Below are 5,029 nucleotides of genomic sequence, written 5' to 3'. Positions count from 1 at the left end.
CTGGTGGGGCTGCTGGGGGCAGGGCAGGAGCATATGACTGTGGTCAGGGATGGGGTGGCGAGGCCACAGTGCCCCTGCTGAGCGTTCCTCCTGTAAGGCCCCCGGGGACCCCACACGGCTGAGAGCAGGGGCTCAGCCACTGGGGTCGGAGATGAGAGAGGAACCTGGAGTCTCCAGTGCTGTGAATTAAGGCCATGTGCGTGTGCGTCCGGCTGTGCAGGTACCCGAATCCCGTCCACCTGGCATCACTATGTCAGGACTGATGTGTGACTGGGAAAGGACACGGTACCATCTCATGGCTGTGTTTTTATTTTTATTTATTTATTATTTAAATATATTTTTTATTGATTTTAGAGAGGAAGGGAGAGGGAGAGAGAGATAGAAACATCAATGATGGGAGAGAATCATCAATGGGCTGCCTCCTGCACGCCCCCTACTGGGGATCGAGCTCACAACCCAGGCATGTGCCCTTGACCAGAATTGAACCCGGGACCCTTCAGTCCGAAGGCTGATGCTCTATCCACTGAGCCAAACTGGCCGGGACTCATGGCTGTGTTTTTAGAGAACTATCTGCGCATCTGTGTCCCGGCATGTGTGGCTCCGTCACCATCATCCCACGTGTTGACTCCACACATTTGCAATCACTTCCCTGAGGAGGACCCGTGGGCACAGAGGTCAGCAGGTCTGCGTGTGGAGGCACAGGGTGCAGGGTGGGTGCGGGGAGGGGCGTCTTCTTGGAGGCTCCAGGGCTTTCTCCCTCCAAACGCTCCGTTATCGCCCATCTGCTTCCAAAGGGAATCTGAGGTTGTTTACAAGAAAGAAAACACAGTCCATGGGAGGGCGACACAGGGCAGAGAGAAATGTTACGTAATTCAGAGAGGGGGTAACTATGCCGTTGACTCTGAGCTTCCCAGCAGACAAGGCAAAAAGGACCCTCAGCCGTGAAAGGAGACAGCACTCCTGGTGGCCAGCTGCTCTCAGCACAGGTGTGTCTGCAGGAGGCTCTTTCTGGGTGCTCTTTCCCCCCTCCACGCACAGTCCCCCCCCCCCCCCCCCCTTGAGAGCAGGGTCCCTTTCACAGAGGAGGCTCCTCAGGGCAGTGGCTTCTCCATAGGCACCTACTGGCTCTGAGTCCACCCCACCCCCAGCCTCGCTCTACCCCTCAGCCCCAGCTTTCAATCTCAAGCCCATTTTGAAACCTTTTTGTATTAAAAAAAAAAATCTATAAATTCATATATCTTAGAATAATTGTATTGGGGCCAAAGTATCCCTACCAGTGCAAAGTAATGGGAGGGTTTCAGGTTCCAGTAACACCCGTCGATCGAAACACACCCACACGCAGCAGAAGCCATTCCAGTATTCGTTTCTCTTTTCTTTCTGGAAGTTTGTACTGTCTGACCGCCATCACCAGCCCACCTGCCGCTGCAGCCACCAAGCTGCCCTGTGTCTGTGAGTTCGGTTGTGTGTTTTGTGTTGTTTTTAGATTCCACACGTAAGTGAGCTCACACGGTATGCACTTCTGTTGAAGAAGATAAAGGGCAGATTAGACGAGATTTAGCCACATTAGATTCGAATTATCCAGTTTTACCCGCGTTTGGAAAAGATCCGTTCATACGAAGGCCTGGGAAGTTTTCCGGAACGTGCTCCACCTGTTCTCCGAGGGGTCCTGGGCTGGCCGTGGGCGGCTGCAGGGTCAGGGTGAGCCCAGGGCTGAGGCCTCTGTGGAAGGCAGGCCTGGACAGACAGACTGTCCCTGAACACAGAGCGTCCTGGACAGAGTGTCCTGGACAGACAGGTGGACCCGGGCAGGCCCGTGGGCTGGGCCCTGCAGGGCCCGCCTTGCAGGAGCTCTCGCTATGGTGACACTTGCCCTGGAGGTTGATGAAGACTGTAGCCCCACAAAGGGGTTGGGTTGGAGCCCTAAGTCACACGCTGACATGCTGCCTCCTGCAGGTGTTTGTTTACTTGAAGCAATTTCACAGCACAGACCTTGAGGTGAGGAATGCGTGCATGTTGCTGGGTGTTTAGAAGAAGATTAATAGATTATTTGTAACTCCTTAATGAAAACATTACACACGCCTTGCAGTCGGCTCTGTCCCGCTCATTTCCAGGCGGCTAATTGCCGGGGCACATACGCTCTATTGAGAAATGCAGGGCCATCCATGCTCTCAGCCACATTCATTAAAATATAATTGCTCTAATGAAATTCTTATGGAATAAGGCATAGTTCAAACAAAGCATTGCCTTCCTAAGGGTTGATTTTCCTGGCCAATTACGGAAATGACTGCGGAATCTCTAGCGTTACTTCAATGGGTTTCTCCTGGTAAATCCATCAGAGGGAACATTCCAGAATCTCGCGGGGCTCACTCGGGCTGTTGGGACCTCCCCGTTTCATTTTAGAAACTCTCCAATGGCTAAAAACTCCACAAAATAGCCTGGCAGGCGTGGCTCAGTGGTTAGTGCATTGGCCTGCAGACTGAAGGGTCTCCGGTTTGATTCCTGGTCAAGGGTATGTACCTGGGTTGCAGGTTCATTCCCTGGGCTCGTATGGGTGGCAACCAGTCGACGTGTTTCTCTCACATTGATGTTTCTCTCTCTCTCTCTCTCTCTCTCTCTCTCTCTCTCTCTCTCTCTCTCTCTCCCTGCCCCCATTCCTCCCTCTCTTCCACTCACTCTCTTAAAAAAATAAAAAAAAACAGTGGAAAAAATATCCTCAGGTGAGGATTAACAAAAAAAACCTCCACAAAATAATGCAAACCCCAGTGGCTCTCTGTCTCCCCCTTGAGGTGAGAGCTGGGGCGGCTCTGCTTGCTGTGAGGGTGTGTCCGGGACAGGGATGGGTACCCAGGAAGGAGTCCCCAGGCCCCTGCCCAGACCCCCTGGCCTAAGGAGGCCGGAAGCTGGGTCTCCTCAGGTGAGTTGGTTTGGAATGCAGCCAGGAGGCCAGAGAGCAGCTCCCTCCTCTCACCAGTGGACCTATTTTAAAAAATATGTTAAAAAAAATTGATTTCAGAGGAAGGGAGAAGGAGAGAGAGACAGAAACATCAATGATGAGAGAGAACCATCCATTGGCTGACTCCTGCACGACCTCACTGGGGAATTGAGTCCGCAACCGGGAATCGAACCTTGACCTCCTGGTTCAGGGGTCGACGCTCAACCACTAAGCCACACTGACTGGGCTCCCCAGTGGACTTTTTAAAGCAAATTAACGAGAAAGGAGCCGGACAACTGCATGGTGTTAAAAGTGACTTTTCGAACCGGGATGGAGCCCTCTTCTTGCCTCAGCAAGGCCCTTGGCTCCCCTGGGACTGTTTCCCGCCTATAAAGAGGGGGACAGCACACACTGTGAACGGGGGTCAGCCTCAGGTGCCCCCTTCCTTGCTGGGACAGATTTGGTCATATTTGCTATGGGATTCCCATTTTTGAAAAAAATCTGATTGAAACCATTTGGCAAAGGGTGGGTCATCCTTTGTCCCTGTTCCTGCCGTACCCCGTGCCCCATGGCCCCAGGCTGTCCCCCCAGAGCTAAAACACAAATCAGCCACCCTAACTGTCCATCCACGGGGCGCCCTGACACAGCGTCACAGGACAGGAGCTGTGTGCCTGGTGCACCGTCTTCAGCTCTGTCCACGCCAACGGGGTGAGAAGTTACTAGGTGTGACCACCTCCTGCTGGTCTGAATCTTGTCTGAGGCCAGGCAGCCGGCAAGTGGCAGGAAGAGGGTCGGCCGTGCCGTCTGCAGGTGAGGCTGGTGGTCCTGGCTGTGGTCATGCTGGCTGGGGCCCCCGCAGGCAGGCCTCTGGCTTACTCCTTACGGGGCCCTGTACTCAGCCAGCGGATGGTCTGAGGCCAGGACGTGTGAGGTCCCATTGCAAGGGCACCTCTTTATTTGTCTGCCTCGCCCGCGAAGGCTCCGTGTTGACCCCGTGGTCCCGTGTGCAGCTGGGCTCTAGGAGCTGCAGCTTGGCGGCCTCCTTAGAGGACAAGCCCAGAGACTGTGTGAGTGTGAGCTCAGTGCTCAGGCTCCGAGACGACCATGGGTTAAGCACACAGCACGGGACGTGCTTCCAATCTGTGAGCCCAGGTTTCGCCTGGGAGGTGCCAGCATCCACCCCTACGCCCCACGCCTGCCCCCTTTGGAGTCCGACAGCCACGCCGAGCGCACACTGGGGCCAGGCCCTCAGGGACGGAGCCCTGGCCGCTGTCTCCGGGCAGAATCTGGACCGAAAGCCCAGTACCTGTAGAAGCTTGGACGCGACAGCCTGAGGGGCCCACCGGCATCTGCAGCATCTGACCCTGCAGCGGGGCTGGGTGCTCCCACAGGCTCCCGAGGGTTCACCCCCCCCCCCCGCCCAAGGGCTCCTGGGGCATCTGGACATGAGCTTCTCGGGGGAGCCCTCTCTGAGGAGGGAGGGAGGGCAGGAGGGAGCTGACCGGAGTAGCAGGTGGTCCCAGTCAGGTGACAGGTTGATGGTTTCCTCTGCTCCCCTGACAGGGAGGGGCTGGTGCCCGTCCCGGAGGCCTGCAGCCAGGCTCTGGTCTGTGGGTGGATGGAGGACGGCTGACCCGCAGCCTGTGCCCAGCCCTGCCCGCCAGGGAATGCTCCCGACCTGCACTCCACCCACCCTGGTGACAGCGACGTGCATGGGCTACACCGACCCACAGATTCGAACAAGGCTTGGACAGCAAGGTCTGCCCCTCTCCAGCCTGTGGCACTATCTCCTGGGGCAAAGAGGGGTGTTGAGAGCAGTTCTGGGCTGGAATCCCCACCTCTAGGCTCATATTGGGGGGGGGCCATCGATGGGGGGAGCATCAAAACCAGGCTCCCCAGGCTGATTGTGGAGCGTGGGGGGTCCGGCTCTGGTGCAGCTCTGGGGTCCAGTGGGGTGTCAGCAGCCTCCCCAGACCCCGGGCCAGGGGCTGGTCTGGGGCCACAATGCACACAGGCTGAGGTCTGTCTGGAGTTTGCTGAGCAAACATGTCACTGTTCTCAGGTTTCTGTTTCTCTGGGTGGTGATGCCCTGCCCTG

The 5,029-nt window shown here is 56.3% G+C and overlaps 1 long non-coding RNA gene across 3 annotated transcripts; it reads right to left on the bottom strand.

Annotated features, from left to right (window-relative positions):
• Positions 1–322: 322 nt before the first annotated feature.
• Positions 323–4,638, bottom strand: LOC129150906 (uncharacterized). 3 transcript variants are annotated; one of them, XR_008557710.1, is made up of 3 exons: positions 4,435–4,638; positions 1,275–1,519; positions 323–799 (listed from the first exon to the last, which is right to left on the bottom strand). It is a non-coding gene; the product is annotated as an uncharacterized LOC129150906 (long non-coding RNA). The 3 variants fall into 3 exon arrangements; XR_008557712.1 differs by lacking the exon at positions 4,435–4,638 and adding an exon at positions 1,616–1,875; XR_008557711.1 differs by lacking the exon at positions 4,435–4,638 and adding an exon at positions 1,650–1,875.
• Between the last annotated feature and the right edge of the window lie 391 nt (positions 4,639–5,029).

Source organism: Eptesicus fuscus, chromosome 12, assembly GCF_027574615.1.
Source record: "Eptesicus fuscus isolate TK198812 chromosome 12, DD_ASM_mEF_20220401, whole genome shotgun sequence".
NCBI lineage: Eukaryota > Metazoa > Chordata > Mammalia > Chiroptera > Vespertilionidae > Eptesicus > Eptesicus fuscus.
Note: the sequence above shows the minus strand (reverse complement) of the source record. Positions and strands in the feature narration are given on the sequence as shown.